General features: G+C 39.9%; 1 protein-coding gene across 1 annotated transcript in view; it reads right to left on the bottom strand.

The window, feature by feature from the left end:
• Window positions 1-18,217, bottom strand: part of SH3RF3 (SH3 domain containing ring finger 3) — a 241,159-nt gene that overhangs the window by 206,700 nt on the left and 16,242 nt on the right. The window lies entirely within an intron of this gene.

The raw sequence follows: 18,217 nt of genomic DNA, 5'->3' as shown, positions 1-18,217 counted from the left end.
TCAGGCTAAGGACACAGAGAATTGAACCTTTGTATATTAAACAATAATGTAAGCAAATGCAGTTTGCATCTTTGTTAGCTGTATTTCCAAAAGCAACCATAGCCTTCTTCACTGTTAACCCTTTATTTTGTGTTCAGTTTGAAGCAGAAATACAGGAATATGATGTGACAAGGCTATTTTTGTATCATTTCATTCTCACCCACAGCAAAAGGAATCCAGCAGTATTCTGCAGTGAGGTTAAAAAAAAAAAAAAAAAAAAAAAAAAAAAAAAGCTTTGCTTGAAGTTTGACCACTCCAGGAGATCTGCCCAAGCACCCCTGAGGCTGCAGGCAGGACAAGAGGGCAGCCTGTGCCTAGTGACCAGCTCCAGGGTGGGCACTACCATTTTGTGGATGTTGCTGTCCTCCCTGGGATGGACTCTGGGAAGGATGCTGGGATGACAAGAGGTCCTGCCCCAGGTGAGCTGTCCCAGTCACTCACACGGACAAGGACAGTGACCCAGGTTACTGCTGTACTGGCCCCACAGAAAGGCTATTGGACTCAGTTCATTCAGTGGACTAGGAATAGGAATTTCCTCTCAAATCCTTTATGATGCACAAGTGGTGCTCAGTGTGTCAGAAGCCACCAGAGACAAACCACACAGCAAACCTGGTCTGCAGTGAGGGGACTTGGCCACTCCTTGCAGCTCCCCTGCACTGTGCTCCTCATGCTCTAGCAAGAGCCACTTTCCCCAAAGTGTTAACTGGGTAAGTACCTGAATATGCTTATGCAAATCTATACATACTATGCCTTTAAATGCATCTATTTTCCTTTTTCCTAAATGTGTTTAAGGGCAAACAGCAGTGCCTGTAGAATTCTTGGCTTTTCTTTTTATTATTTTTTAAGACATCACAGATGTATTTGCAGGGAACTAATTTACTAATTTGGTCTGAGAGATTATTACATGTCCTTTATGAATAACCACTAAAAATTGCACCATAAATACACAGGTACACTATCTGGTTAGATGAGAAGCTTTAGTTCTCACTGAAAATACTTTGTGTTTTCCCACACGCTGATATATGCATGTTAGTAACAATGACATCACTGGGGCAGCTAACTGAGTGTTTCATCACAAAGTAAGCACAAGTGAAAAGTATTTAATCAGTTATAGCAATGTCTATTTGTACATCAAAATTATTAATTATTAAACAATGCATTACTAACACCAATGTTTGTAAAAATTCATTTACCCTCATTGCGATGGAGTTCAAGCAATTTACTCTTTTACTGCTTATTTCTAACTGGTCTAAATAGGACACTGGCAATAATGAACCAATTTCAGTCCAAAGCAATTGAGACATCTGCCGTGGCCCTGGGGCTGGGAGCTCACATCCTGCCCAGAATGTGTTGCACACTGACAAAGTTGTACATCCAAACCAACACTCCCGCAGGCAAGACACAGCGCTGATCACCACAGCACACTGCTCACAGGCACGATGGCTAAGCAAAATCTGGACAACTACAGAAACTATTTTTTAAACTAAAATAGCCACAAAAACAAAAACAAAAACAAAAACAAAAACAAAAAAAAAAAAAAAAACCAAAACAAACCAAACCAAACCAAAAAAAAAAAAAAAAAAACACAAAAAACAAATAAACAAAAAAAACAGAGTGAATAATCTGGTATCTACAATGTAGGTTTAATGGCTATTTTAGATAAGAACCCTAACATGCATAGAAGAAAACTCTATCTTAAAGAGAGCAAGGAAGACTTAGGTGGTAACTGGTCTGTGTGTTCTACCATAAATTCAAAATCATAGTCTTTGGTATCTTGTGTATCTGACCCACACACGCACAACAGCTCTGCCATGCATTGCTCATGTCAGATTTATCATGTGGGTCAGGAGCAATTGATCCTGCGGATGCAGGGAGCATGATGTGTCTGCAGCCTCTCAGACTGGCAGCCAGTGCCCAGCAGCTGTTGGCTCTGGGTTGATGGATTTCCAGTTTTCCAGTCTGAGCTACTGCTCACCCTACTTACTAGGCATCCAGAAATGTGGCAAATAACAAAAAACAAAAAACAAGACAAAAACAAAAAAAAAGACACAACAATGTGTAAAGCAATAGTCTATCAAGAGTAAAAGAAGCAGTAGAGCTGGCAGACATGTGCCTCTTGCCTACACCTTTTTACTAGGCAGATGCAATTGAAATAAAAACTGTGACATGAAAAATGCCAAAAAACAAGAAAGAAGAAAGTGGTCAAATTCTATTAACATGAGTGCAAATTAAATGCCTAGCTGCTCTATATGCCTTTGAAAATCTCTGACCTAAATTGAGAGAGAAATATCCTTTGCAGAACACACAGAATGCCAAATACAGATTTTGGATTCATCTATGAAAATAAAACAGATTATGTTACTATCAGAGAGAGTACAGTGAAGCATCAGCCCTCCCTTACACCCAGTTACATATATACATACATAAATAAATCCCTGACCTGCCAAATTTCCTTAGCCGATGTAAACTCTTTTTAAAGATATTTCTATTACATGAATAAACATCACTTCCTATATTTTTGTCAACTGAGTGTAAGGATTTAAAGAAGACAGATCAAGTTTATTTTAGACTCCCTGAGGAAAAACAAACCCATCTGTCCTCACTCCTTCCCTGCTGTTTTACACTGTTCACTATTAGTTACTTCCGTAACACACCTACATTTATCCTTATCTGCAGGAGGAACATTTATCTCACCAATATTCCTGTCAAATGGTTCTAAAGTGCCAGCAGTTAGAACAAAAAAAGTGAATCCCCACAGAAATGAGATTTATAACATAAGAAAGGAGCTAAGGTGAGCTCCAACCTGGTGAGTCTAAAGCTGATGCCAGGACATCTCTCACACAGTGTGACATGGGAACAGACAGAAGTTGAGAAACAAGTACAATGGGCAAAAGAGAAGTGTGATGTCTGCTTTACTACATATTGGTGGGCTTGTTATCATAATGGTCCTCCTTTAATAGCTTTCTGCTTGAAGATAGGACAGTTGCTTGCTCTTTTCTTTCCCTCCTTACAGGTGGCATACGTAAAAGGTGACACCTGGCACTACCTGTAACAGAGGTGCAGTCCAAGTACAGTAAGTCCCCAGTACTGAAAGATTTGTCTTTATTGTCACCAGTGCACCACAAGATCACAGTCCATGCTCCTTTTTGCAAGAAAATGCTCCTCTAAATTTTGAGAAATCTAAAAAGAGTATTATCAAATCACAATTACTTAAGCCAGCAGAACTGATAGAAAGCCATGTTTACTGACCTTCAAAATACACCTTGGAGGATGACCCTCTGCAGAGTTCCATGGCAGTGAGACTTCAGCTTTCTACAACTGTCATGCAGGTCAGAAGAGTACACGAACACATGGAAGTGTTTCCAAGCTCCTTGCCATTTAAGCAATATTTACCCAATACTAACAAATGATCCTGTATCATGAACTTCTATTGACAAAGTAACATAACACACTATATAACAATGTCTTTACACAGTTATATCCAGGACAACAGCAGTATACAACACAATTTCTGTTGTGCTTTTGCTTTCTGTGTTGGGACTTCAGTTTCACTCTCTTTCATCTCCATTGGCAGTGCACGCTGATGTATGTGGCATGTTGCTATCCTGGTAAGAAAGTTAGGACTGCAGCAACTGAGCTGGAAATTTTATTTCTCAAAAGCTGATTAATTCATGTCTCACCTCTGCAGCATGCAAGCCTCTGAGGCTCTCTTAATACACATTTCCACGTCAGCGGATTTGGTGAGTATCTCAAGACAGTTTCGTTTAATGTAGCTCTGAACTGTGCTGTTTCATTAGTCTCAATGGCAACATCTCAACTTACCTGAGCTGCAGGTTTATGTTTCTCTACACTGACAATTTGAACATAATTTAGCTTGTGCTCCAGATAATCACAAATCCCATCTGTCTTTGCTTTAAGAAAGACAGATATCCTTCTGGGGAGGATCCTGTGCTGTTCTGTCTGCTATAACTCAAGTCTCATGGTACCCATTTAAGATGTATGGAATACAAGGAGACAGCTGGATCAGACAAGGAGCCCCACACTCTGGCTCCATCACCCTCAATGTTCCCACCAATGCCCTCCCATGGAACAGCAACCTAGATAAGAGACAAGGTTGGCACTGGGCCCCTTTCCACAGCTGCTCACACACAGCAGTGCAGACACAACTGCAGACCTCAAGCTGTTCCCCATGTCCATCTGGTAAATAATCTGCCTGGTCGGGGCAGCTTCAGCATGACATAGCTGGGAGGTTGTCAATGGAGATCCCTACAAGAATGGTGTGAATGTGTTGGCACGGTGTGTGCTGGGAAGAGAAACCCCCAGCACACAAGTCAAGGGCAGTGAAGAGAAGAAAAACATCCTATCCCATAATGGATATTGAAACATAAAGACTATTTAGGAAAAGCCAAGGCTTTTAAAATAGCCTGAAAGAGACTGAGCTGTTTGCGAGAACTATTCTCATTACTTCTAACAGCCTGCCTCCAAGAGATGTTGGACAGATGAGCTATGTTTAGATTCTGTTTCTGTGATTTTTTTTATTTTTTAAAATTCTTTCTGAAGAAAAAGCATTTCAATAAGGTTTGACTGTATCATAAATTTCATTATAAGTACTCCTTCTGTTATAATGTCTATTGTAGTTGGAAAAGATAAGTTTAACTGAAGCTGAATGTACATTTGCTTTCTATATGGCTTTGTTCTAAAATCTTAGTAGTCTTTGTAAAACCAGTTCCAAGCACAAAGACAAACTATTCACTTATTTTTTTTCCCCTTTTATTTGCTTTGACTTATTTAAATACAAAAGCATTCTCACCATAAGCAAACACAAACAGCTTGCCTCAAACTTGAATTAAGTCCTATTTAAAGCACACCACAAGACTAATTTCTAGTCCTGGCAGCACAGTGGTACTGATAACCACATTATGCTACAGAGCCCAACTGTGGCTTCCAGAGAAAACAGAACAGATGAGGAAAAGTACATCTACTTCTAAACAGAAGCATACCCACTATTCCTCAGGCTTACAAGGATCACAGTGCATGGTTTAGTGAATGTACATGTTGATGGCATCAACATTATCCTTTCTATAGAAATTCCATCTTTACCTCTGGAAAGATGAATGGTACAACTAAAAATACCTCCTACATCAAATACACCAGAATTGTATCAAATTTCATTTGCTTTACTTCTTTCTTCTGTAATTCTTGCAGCCTTCAAGACCACAGGACAATTTTATCTAACCCTTAAAATATTTTCCACCATCATGTAACATTACAAGGTAATGAGTAACCTTTGAGCAATCTTCTACAATTTAATCCAGTCTGCAGAGCACAAAAGCCTGGCTAGTCTGTTTTATAAGTCAGCAATGCAAGTTTCCAGGACCAAAAGAACACTTTGTAGACGTTTGCTCCTACTACCAGAGCGATCACTTAGACACTCCATTCCCAGTCTGTAATTGCTGAAGTGGTTTGAATGAACCCTTCACTAGGGATCTTCCTGCTTCAGGTTTCAACAATGTGGTTTGAAATGGAAGGTACCTCAATGTACCCTTGCAAGGCTTGAGGTCCCCAGCAGCAGCAGACCAGATGGTCAACAAAATAAAAGGAACAGCTGAGTGACTTCCCCATATGGTAGCACAGTGGTTACAATTCCCAGTGACAACATGAAAAAAACCCTCCTGCACCTTTGACCTGGAATTAAAATCGTGGCTTCATTAACCTTGATCAGTAAAATGTGTGTTCTGTTCTGTGTGAACACAGAAATGTTCAACACCAGGCTGGATGAGTCTCTAAGAACCTAATGGTTCTGGTCTAATGGAAGATGTCCCTGGCACCCATGGCAGGGAAGTTGGAACTAGATGATCTTTAAGGCCCCTTCCATAGTCCTCACCAAATTATTCTGTGATTCTATGATCAAGAAGTAGTGTTACCATCATTAAATTGCTGAGCATTTACAGTAGACAGTAAAAAAAAAAATTCACCTTTAACCCTCTAATTCAAGTTCCACCACTTTCCACATTCATAGGTAGCAGAAATTAAGAGTTGTGTTAAATTATCATAGAAATTGAAGAAGGCCAGAGGACAAACTGGAAAACAACTGTAGGACCTCACAATACTCAGTACACTTCCACTTCCTATATAATTTTTAAGACCTTTGGAACTTAACAGTATACCATGGCTGGAAGAATAAAATCTCATCTTGCAAACCTACGAATAAGCATTTGAAAAACCACATTTTCTATCTACTGATGTAATCCTGTTGATGTATCCTTGCAAAACACCTTATTCCTTAACTCCTGGCACACCTTGTGTTTGTGCAAGAGTGATTCCATTAGCCTTCCCCTAAGTGTCATCAGTTTGCTGCAAAACTCAGGCTGCTGAAGAAGGCACTGCAAACAGAGCTGGCAGGCCTGCTCCCTCAAGACTGTATGAACACCCACCAGCATATTTTCAACAATATACCTAACTTCACACCTGAATTTGTAATTATTCCAGGGAATCCTATAAGCCTGTAGAAAATAAACATGGCAAAAGAGTGAAGATCTGAAGTCCTTACTGCTTCCTAAAAACATCCTATGACAGGTTTCTGGAAAGCAGTGGCTACATAAATGAAAGGGAAAAAAAATAGTTGCCATGTCTGATGTTTAAGCCAATTTCTGAACAAATTTACCTAGAGAAAAAAATCTCACATCACTAAAAACCCAAATAAACAAAAGTAAAGCAAACAAACAAAAGCAAAAAACTCAAACACTATTGCAGGAAAAGCTCATTTCAAATCCTATGCCCACTTTTTTTTTACAGACTTCTCAAAAAGACCAACCCAGAAGTAGCAAGACCATAGAAAAGTGTTATATGGAAAGCTGTAAATATGAAGGAATGTACAGAGAATCTCCTCTTGATAAGAAAGTACAGTAACATTAACTTCACAGCCTGAAAAGCTGAGATAAGGGGAGGTCACCTGAATGACCTGGTAGCACTGGAAAACAGAACTAATGCACTACAACTAGTTGTTACCAGAAATATTTTTTTGCAAACAGCCTTCCAACAGGGGACTTAGCAGTATAAATCAGGAGCCTGGCTTTCAGGAGTTTACAGTATAAGTTGCAAGAAAAAATGGTATGTGTGCTGTAAATACTGGAAAGCTGATGAGCAGAGCCCTCAGTACAGCCAGCAAAGGACACACCATGTTGTGGTTCTGGAGAACCATCACTAGGTACATTTCTTAATCATTCAAATGCATCAATTTTAACCTTTTACTCAGAAGTACACTTCATAGAATTGAAATGTTCTTCATTTGGGTTTTTTTGCAAGAGCCCAAATAAGACAGCTAAAGCAAACTTAAAAACAGCACAGAAGACAACAAGATTTTGAGTGAGGATGCATCTCCCTTACTACTGTCCAAAGATGTTCAGAGAAAACAGAAGACATTAGAGGAGCTCTAATTAATAAACATTCAGGTAGGGTTCTCAAAGCTGAAGTAAGGCTATTGATCTTCTCTTCTTACTCCTCCCTCTCCTCCAGACAACCTGCTCAGTTCCTGCATTTAATTCTGCCTCTGAAGCTATGAGCATCCACTTTCAATTCACATTCTGAAGTGGAGAGAGGCAAACAGAGATGGCAGGGGTCCCAGGAACAGGTATGGCCACAGCCCCATGTGCTGGACAGCATGGTCCCACCTCACATCCTCACCCACCCACTGAGACCATCCACCCCTAAGCAATGCTGAGAGACAGTCATTTGCCACAAAACTTCCCATGTTTTTTTTTCCCTGTTGGGTGCATGTAAAACCTACATGTGAAATGTGGAAGTAAATTCATAAAATAATTGCTAATAAAATCTAAAATATTCAAATCCAATGAGTTCTCTGGCTTTATAGGGTAAAAATTAGTAAAGAAGCTAACTGAAAGTTTCTATAAATGCCATGGACAGATCAGTGGCAGTATATTTTCATTAAGTTTTGTTAAGCTTACTGAAGCACTCTTACCTTATACCTGCGTACATAAAGAATTAAACTCTGCCAATAAAAACTGCTATTGTCAAGGTACATGTATTTAGAAATAAAATTATTAAGTCTGTGCTTCTTTTGGACCCTCAGCCTGGTAAGGTCTGGTACAGTATTAGCTAAACATACAAATAAAAAAATTTGTTAAGAGGCTTTCACCTTCATTTAATTCACAAATCTTTGAGCCTAATTAAAAGAGTTTACCACAGAATACTGGAGGGGTTTACACAGTATTTTAAAAACGCTTCAAAAGGGTTAATTACTGCTTTAAGTCAAACAGAAATTTGCAAAGAAATGGCTTGTAAGGTACTTACAGTGGAGTTCCATGGTTTGCAGCCATCCTGTTAATGTGAACTGTATGACAAATAAGAATGCATTTCATTTCTAAACATTAATATAATGAACATTAGCTTTCTAGTATTCACCATATTCACCACTCTTCCTCTATTACTGATTTAAGACCACATTCTGAACTGAATTAAACCTAGAGCTTTTATACAAATTAATTTGAAACCCAAGAATCAAATTGGCTTTTGCTATCCATTAGCATATTTATCTTTCATATGAAAAATACTTTCCTAATATCCATTAAGGAACCTGAGAATCTATTCTTCATGCAGGGACTGAAATGTAGCACACCTGTAACTGTGGACAGGTGGAAGTCCATTAGCATTTATTGTCATCAACCATGAGATCAGCTGTGGAGAGATCACAAGGGAGCAGGGAGAAAAGCCACACAAAGGAGAAAAATAGAATCATTTGTACAATATTCCCTTTTATGTCATACTATGCCCACTAAATAATTAATTACAAATGCATCAGTCACAGTTAAAAAAAAAAAAAAAAAAAAAAAAAAAAAAAAAAAAAAAAAAAAAAAAAGAGGGGTGGAAATCAATGAAAAGCTCACAAATGTAGCCAGTAAAACAGTACAAGGAGCACTGCTGTTCCAAATGCTCAGGTTAAACGCTGAAGAAAGCACTGCCAGCAGCAATCGCCTGCAGGCATCCCGTGCGTGACCAGTGACTTGATGCCACAGGAAACCCTCTGCTGGAGAAACCCTCTGACCTGAGCACCCTGACACCAGGAGCAAATGCAAACCATGTCATCACCCATTCCAGATGGCTCTGAAAGCATCAAGCCACTCTGCTTGTGCCCAGTTTTCCACAGCAAGAGCACCACAGAGGTCAGGATTTTGTATTACTTACTCCCCATTGTTGGCATCACCTAAAATTCATATTCATTTTTGGATTCTATCTGGAAATAAAAATTTCCATTAAAATGCCTCAGAGGAAACACATTCCCATGAGCTAAAGATGTGAATCACAGATAAATACTCTGCCTGTTACCATGATTTTATGTGAATAGAAAATGAGGCTTTCAAAAACTACTGCACATAAAGCATGAATGTCTTTATTCTGGGAGTAAAAATCATTGCTGTAGAAGAGTATGTCTCCTTCACCTCCTCCCTGGCTATAGTAGAGACAGACAATACATGTTTTTGAAATTTTACATTACCACAGATTCATTTCTTTCACATTACAGGCGAGACAGCTGATAACTTGCTACCTGAAAGGCAACTGTATGGGTAGAAAACCACCCAAAAAAGGGAAATAGTTCAGACAAGAGAGTTCACAGTGGTTAACCTCCTGGAACACATTAGCTACACCAACTCCCAGTTGCCCAGACTAAACAACCCTGAAAACCTCTTGATTTTATTCACTAACAGGAAATGATTCAGATACAGTTCTGCAAAGGGAGTCAACAAGAAGAGGTAAATTACGCACACTCACTGTACTACATTTTACTGTGAAACAATCGAGTATAAAAATTATTTAGCCCTGATGTAATTTTTTCTTCCTTCCTTCTTTTTAATGTTTTTCCCCTTGGTTGACACATCTACAATATAACACGTGATGCTTTTATCGTAAAACTTCAATACACATAATTTTTTAAAACACACATATTCTACAGACTCCTGACAGCATAATATGTTGTGAGGTGTGACAGAAACTGGGATCTCTTACAGAGAACGGTGCCTGCAGATAAATAATAATGAAAACCAAAGTGCTGTCAGGTCTGAGGCTGCAAACAGACTTTCTTTTTCCTTTAAAGCTTGTTTTTCATAAGAGAGATTTACTTACCAGCATAAATGTTAAACACTCACCACTGAACAAGCATATAGAAGGATCACTATCTTTTCTGGCTCCACAACTCATCCCAAATTCTCTATGAAGCACAGCTATAGTCACAAAATTAAAAGCCTTTTATCCCTTGTCAAACCACCTGGTACCAACAATAGCAGAGCACCCCATTCACCTGAAAATAACATCAGCCTCCCTCCTCTTAAATGTATCTGTACAAATAAAACAGCCAGATTCCAGGCTGAACTTCCATGGTAAGTCAGAGACTTCATACATTTTAAAAAATAATTTAACTATATTGTCCCTATATATATACTTAAACATATGTACTTAAAGCCACATAAAGCAGGCAGAAGAATGATATTTGGGATAAACCACCAGCATTCCTTCACATTTTGCTGATCAGACAACACCTAATGTTGACTGCTACCTTACCAGACACCTGGAGCACTGCTGAGATCAAGGACAAATTAGAGATCCAGCAGCTTGCCCCTGTCATCTCTTCCAGACTTTGTTGATGTGGACTACTGGCAATTATTTCCTATTGTCCTTGTTATTAAAAAAAATAAATAAAAGTAAATCCCAAGAGGTCTAGTAAACCCCCCCCCTTTGGTCCATCATCATTCAGGCTTTAATTAAGAGCTGCAACCAAATGCTTACATCCCATGCAGCCAGGCAGGACCCATGTTCAGGATTGCTCTTTTCCTGAGACTACTTCTGCAGTTCTTCAAGCCAGCAAGGACTTACCTAAATTGAGGCCTGGGGGAGGTGCAGAAGGAAGTTTCTGGTTGAGCAATTTGACCTCATACAGAACTCCAAGGGCTGCAAATGGGTAAGAAAGCAGCAATTTCCCTAGTCACGTGCTGAGGCTTGCTGGGAATCAGCTGCTCTTCCAAGTCATGGGAGGACGCAGCTCCCAAAATGCCAGCTTGTGACCATTCTAAAATACAGGTTTTGCAGAGACCAGATTTCCTCAGCTGGAGTGATGGTGCTGGGCAGGGCACAGCTCAGCAAACCCTGGCACTAAAACCCCTCACATGCTGGGCTGACATGTTCCCATGCTCACATCAAATGATGTTTTCCTGGGTATCTGGGTATATTGTACTGGATTTCTCCATTCAGTCCTAGGGAATCTAGAAATATTAGCAGGGCTCATCCTGCTCCTACTGTTTCCTTTGAGTTTTGATCTTACATTTAATAAAATAATGCTGGTAAATGACTTTTAGCCTCTGTTGAATCAGGCCATCAGGAGACAGGTAGTCTGTAGATCTTTCCAGAATGACTTTTTTGTTGCAGTTGTCTCCCATAAGAGAAGGCTGAAGGCAATGACCATGTGGTTCCATTCATAAGGTGTTGGCAAGCATAGGCCAGGAGTGCTCTACTGTCTTACCTCACTTTTAGGAGGGTCATGTGAATTAGTAGGAGGCACCAAAAGTGATCAGGGTCCTGCTGGGTCATGATGTGTCACCCCTGAGGAAGGAGTGGTCTCTATCCAAAGCACCACGTGCACCAAGGTACTTGCTGGTAAGCCATCAGCAGCCATCAGGTAGAATTAGTAAACACAAGGCATCCTGCAAGTAAATTTCCATGCAATTCATCTCATAAAGCAAAGCTTAAGTTTAGGATCTTTTCCTAAAAATGACCATGAATTGGCTCAAAATACCATTCAGGATGGGCAAAGGAGGCTTGGTATGACTGCAGCTAAATGTGTCTGTGAATAAGGGCACTGCAGTGAACAACATAACTGAGCAGACAGGGAGGAAGCACTGCAGGGTCACATGTAGCTGAGTCAGTGACAGGGACAGAGAACACATTACCAGCCCACAGGGTCAGCAGGGGATAGCAGGGGATAGGGCAGCAGTGGTTCAAGCAAATGCTGCCATGTCTGAACAGCCAGAGTGCATGCAGGCTGGTAGTGCAGACAGGTTGTTCCCTGCTTGCATAAGAGGTGAGAAACAAAATTCAGTGAAAGGCACTTCTCAGAGATGGGGGAGGGCTAGGATGACACTGCAGTTGTTTGGTTCATCCTTCCACCCCTTCCAGCACAGATGTGAGACCAGCAGAGTGAGGGGTTGGGAGTGGGACACACACTGAGTCTTGAGTGTGCAGAAATGACTGATGACTGGGGGGCTTCTGCTGGGCTACACTTGTTATGTCATTAAAACAGCAGCACCTTTTAGTCCCATAACCTGTATCTTGCACATCCAGAACACAGTCCTTCTGCTCATCCTCCTCCACCTGTTGCCAGCTGTAAAAGTTTAATGTTCCTATTTCTAACACAATCCTAATGTAAGCACAGGCAGTAAAAAACAATGTGCTAAAACCAGTTCTTCTGTTTTTACATTTGTTTCAGACTGGAATTTGCACAACTTGCTAACCATATGGTTTATGGGGCTCACCAGTCCTGCAGGGCTCCCAGGACTCATCAAACCTAAAACTGAAGAGTATACTTGCTTCTGAATTCTGCAATGCTTATGTTGTCCTATAAATCACTGTCTTCACTCCCCAGCTCCTCATCAGGAGCCAGGATTTTTTCACACCTGAAGTGCTTAGGACTTTCAGACACATCTACACCAATTATTATTGTGGGATGGCAAGGAAGGCATGGGTGAAAGAAGATGCATGGCGGAAAGAACAGCTTTGACATTTTTTTCCTGTAAACACGGCAATTCAGTTATTTTGCTAGATGGAGAACCTGGCAGTGGAAATCACCTTGTTGATACTTAAGAATAACCTTTATACCTTCCAACCAGAACTGTCACTTTGTATCTCCATTTCTTATGAATATTTCAGGAAGTAAGCCATATATAATTAAAGATGCCTATGACATTTGGCAATGCTCATTGTCCCTGCAACAGCTGACAAAGAGCAGTAACCCCAAAATTTTATAGTTCTGCTTTTTGCATAGCTCCTTCAGCTCCTCTCTTATGAATTAATCAAGTGGAAGATTTCAGCTGTACTCTTAAAACCATTCCTGATAGGAGGATGTAAGTCACTGCCTTGCCTTGTGCAAAATAGATGCAGACAGGTACAGCCTAAACAGAATTCAGTAGCTACTTAGAGGAAATCATGTCTAACCTCAAGTCAGCCCTTTATTTCTGCAGAGGACACATCAGAAACATGTTTAATTGAGAACACGCTACTGGAGTTAACCACAGGCAAAACTGTAGTAACAGAGATTAACAGAAGCATGCTTTTAAAGCCTCTGTTGAACTAGGGCTTTAAGTGAATACCTCACCTGGGAGTGGGGAATTATTGTCAGGATACCTGCATCTCAACAGGCCACTGGGAACCTCTTTCAAAATTGGTTCTGAAATACTCTTGTTTTTAACATCCTATTATCAACTCTACTTGGGAAGCAATGGAATTAATTTAGAGAAATGGTTCAGAAAAACAGATGGGTTGCATGTCGTGTCTGGGCTCCTTCAAACCTGTTTCCTTCCTGTATTTTCAGAAAACTCACCAATACTAAAGGAACAGTAGTTTTGAACCCCATATGCTTTGAATACATAAAACACCTAGATTCTAGTCCTAAAGCTGTTTGGCAAGCCCTTCTGTTTCTTAGGAAAACTAGGCTGTAAGACTTGGTGACCTCTTTGTTTGTAATATTCATCCATTCAATACTACTGACAAAGCGACTGCTTGCTTTGTTGGCTTGTGATGAGCCTTGCCAAGTTAAACAAAGGACTCCCTGCTATTAATTTGCTCTGCTGATTTCTCTCTTATTAGGTTGAACCTGCTTTTCAAACAACTATAATAGCTATAAATACTTCAGATTAACTCACAGTAGCCACCAAAGAAAAGACGAGCTATAAATTTTCAGGACAGGTGACAATTTCCAAAGTCTGAGGGAAAGACTCTCACACTTAAGTGGCTGAAGTGGCTGCACCTTCCAGCTCTGCTTCCAATTGCTGATAGCACAGATATGAACATTAAAACACACCCAATCAATAAACTAGCCAAAAGCATCCTTTAAAGATTAACAAAGAAGGAGCCTAACAATGCAAGAACAACAGGTTTACAGTTTTAAGGACTGCTTACTTCTAAATCCACTATTTCACTTCCATGACCTGGCAGTCTCTGCTGTACTCATGTGCTGTTCAGCACCTCTGCTCAAGTTCCTGGCCAGCTTGGAAGGGGAGATGGGGAGCTGGATTAGATTCCCTCCAGAGGTGCCTGCCAAACACTCTGTGACTGTGATCTACCAGCAAGGTGCAGGGACATACTCCTCATATCCAGACCCAGACTATTCTACACAGCCCATGAGGCATGTCAGCCCTGCTTCAGTACTTCTTTACTGGTGCCTGTTAAGGACCCTTTGGGCTGTTTTCATTCTACCAGGTGTGCTTGTTCCTCAATGCATCCAGGAGTCCTGGTCCCCTAGCCTACAAACTGGGCTAAAAACCCAGGACATGTTGCCTCCATCTGGTAAGAAGTATTGAATGTGGATAACCCTATCATTTATTCTGAACTACTTTAGGAGGTTTTAGTACATTAAATAAGTTCATAGTAGAAGATAATTTTACAAGTTTTATTAATATGCATCTTAGCAGAGGTATGTGTAGAAGTTACAGTCTGTGTATGCCCAAATCAACTTTACTCACTTCAGCAGGAAATGAGACAATCAAAATATGATTCACTAGAAAGAAATGAGCCAGGGCCTTTCCACTGGCAAAAAGTAGAAAAACAGATTGATTGCTAACACCCAAGAAAAAGATATGTGTGTGTGTGTTGTACAGAAGGAGCAATAGTGTTCCTAGTAGCTACAGATGAATGCTTGTCATAGCAGACCATTTTCTATCAGTAACATTTGTTATTTTTAAGGTAAAAATAGCAACGTTTATATTGAAATAAAATAACAAAATAAAGGTTCACTGAGGCAGTGAGTTGAAGTGGGACCAAAGTTCCCTATTAATAGACTGACCCCTTGCTATCAACCTTCAAAGGAAAATACAACTCCTGAATCAAAACATTTATATTCTTCTTTATTTGCTTTTACAGAAGCTGCTTTGCCAGACAGTGGTTTGCAGAGCAGTTTCCAGTGATGTTGTTCCTCTGACTTGTATTGTTGATGTTCATGATATTTAAAGGCTACTGGTTCAGCAAATAACATCTGGGTGGCAAATGCTAACTCTTTCAGAAGGACAGGTGACAACCTTGTCAAGAGCACCAGCAAAGGCAACCTGTGACAGCTGCAGCAGCAGAGGCACTTATTCCCTCCTGGCTTCTCTGGGAGAACTTCAACAGGAGAGGGCGGTGCAGGCACAAAGGAACTCTCCCAGAGAATGATTACAGCCTCTTGATCATAGGTTTCAAGGAGAGAAGCTATGTTGGTGTCCCTTCTGGATTCTCTAGAGGGCTGTTGCACTCCATGGCTGGAGCTCACTCTGGACAAGTACTAATTTACAGCAGTTCTAATTTTATTAGAACTGTCTTATAACTGTCTTATAACTTATAGAACTGTCTTTTTTTTTTTTTTTTTTTTTTTAGGTTTTCTCCTTTTCCATTCAAATTCATGGAAGTTTTCAGAAGAACTTGTAGGAACCTTCAAGAACCCTCTGCCCCAGTTCATTCATCAATTCTCTAACACTCTAACCAGGGCTTTGAGCTTCCTGAGCTTTCTGGCACTGACCCCCTGGAGAACACTGCTTTTGACCTGAGGCCTTGGAGAAGGCTTCCAAATTTGAGTGATGAAACTAAAATCACGGGTGTGTAGTTAAATAGAAGTGTGTGCTTTCACATGGTGAAGGGTTTTAAACTTGAGGTTTTTAGTAATAGGTATGGGACAAGATGGAGGATTTTGGGTGGTGTCTCTTTCGGTGCCCATCTATCTTCTTCTTCCTAGTTCCAGTAATAGTTTCTGGTTGGTCAGTCAGTGTCACACTGAGGGTCATGGGAATTTGGTTATTGGGTTAAAAGTATAAATAATATAAGTGTTATTTCTCTACTGGACTGCTTTGCTTTAAGAGATCTTGTAGCTAGCTAAATCTTGCTCCAGTTTGCTCGCTTCTAGCTGGTGGTTAGAAATGTTTCTGAACTTTCTGTACATTTGATAAGATTTTTGATAAACAACCAAGCCCAAACACAAGAAATCCATTTCCTTTGTGTGTTTTTAAATCCTGGCTCTGAGTGAAGACAGAAGAGACTTCAGACAAACCACTAAAGTGGTGTAAAACACCACCACCATTACAACACTGGGAACAATCTCCTATACCATGGCTAAATTAAATGTACCAACTGATTAATGCTTTGCAAACTTACTGAACATATGCTGTTTTTCCATGGAATATGTATCGAAGAACATCAGTTTCCCAGTGTCCAGATGTACACACAAACATGTGGAGAACTTCCCATATTTTATCTGTTGCAGTAGGCACCAAGAATGAGGATCACATTTCGAATTCTCAGACCTTCCTCAGAAAAACAGAGTTGCTTCTATTTCAAGCCTTTCAGGAGGTCTGGGAGTGAAATAGTTAAAAATAAAATTATATTAAGGTCAGTAGAGGCAGCATCATGATTTCCATGTTTTCCATCTTTTCCAGATATGGAATGATTTCTTCTAACAATACAGAACAAAAAACTATTTAGCAAGAGAAGTACATTGAGGCTGTGTTTCATCTTTTTCCTTTGCCAACCCAATGGTGCTGTCAGCAACATAACCTTGAATGTCTTCATTTTCATACATTAACCCTTTGAGGCCTGTAAATTCAAGCAGTCTTTTTGACTCACAGAAGATAAAGTGCATTTAAAACTCCTGAAAGAATGGAGAACAGTAAGTTTAATTAAAGTTCTCCTTGTACATATGCACATGTAACCCTCCCTTTAGCAATGAAAAACCCTTTCAAAATTAAAGTTATCATGCAGAAATAATTAACATAACTCCTGGGAAAAATGCATAATCTTTGCATACCAAATGCCAAAATGTCTAAATTAACTGTGTTTAATAAATATTACGTTTCTCTTTGAGTACATACACTCAGTTAATTGTGCATTGATAGGCAGAAAATATCTTTAAAGCTTTAGGTATTGTAACTTAAGCATTTTAAATTCGACTGGTGTCCTGCTCTTTGCAGGTCCCTAAAGGGATCTTCAGTCCTCAGGACTTAAGCCAGGTGGAACAACATCAGAAAGACCAGGAACCTTACATGAGCAGTGCTTTCCCACAGTTGCCAATCTGGATGTCACCCTGCTGCTCTTGGGTGAATTGCTGAGCGTGGCCAGGTGCAGAACCGAGCAGTGCTTCATAGGTGAAGGGAAGACCCAAATGTAAGAGCAACAGAATTTCATTCAGTCTCCTGTATTTACCACCACTCCTCCACCCTGGCATCAATTACATCCAACCCTTGGTTTACCATATACATAATCACAGCCAGAGGATGATTCAGTGCAGTTAAGGGATATATTGATCCACAACATCTACTTATTCCCAGCCTCTCCTTCCAAAATTCAAGGTGCACTTGCATCCCAGCTGCAATGGTCCTCAGCTAGAAGTGTCGCCCCTCTACGAGGTCTTTTAAATTGAGAGACCAGTCCTGCCCTAGCCAGTTGCTTTAACAGACACATGTAATCTTTAGAATCATAAGAATAAAAGCAGGTTATGAGCATAGTTGTACCATTCAGCAGCTAAGTACATAGCAGCTGTATTTAAAAGTAGCCACTATCAGCTAGTGAAAGCAAATTAATTATTTAGATATATTTATCGGATTTATAGGTCAACTGAAGCTAAAGCTAGTTAATTGAAATCCTGATAACAGACTGAAGTCTGTGCTAGATCCTATACTGTGAAATGCAAAGTCTTTATTAAATAAAGCCATTAAGAAGGATGATAATCCCTGTGGCCTTAAATATGAATAAGGTGCAATGTAAATAATAAAAGGCAAAAATCCAATTTTCATGCAGTGAACTTTCAAATACTCTGCTGTTGCCATTAAATTACCTTTTATTCAACATATTGTAATGGCACTGAGGGCACATCAGGCTTCCTTGTAATACAGTTATTGTTCAGCATAAAAACTGGTTTTTAACTTGAAACAGAAAAATG

Source organism: Oenanthe melanoleuca, chromosome 1 (genome assembly GCF_029582105.1).
Source record: "Oenanthe melanoleuca isolate GR-GAL-2019-014 chromosome 1, OMel1.0, whole genome shotgun sequence".
Classification (NCBI taxonomy): Eukaryota; Metazoa; Chordata; class Aves; order Passeriformes; family Muscicapidae; genus Oenanthe; species Oenanthe melanoleuca.
Note: the sequence above shows the minus strand (reverse complement) of the source record. Positions and strands in the feature narration are given on the sequence as shown.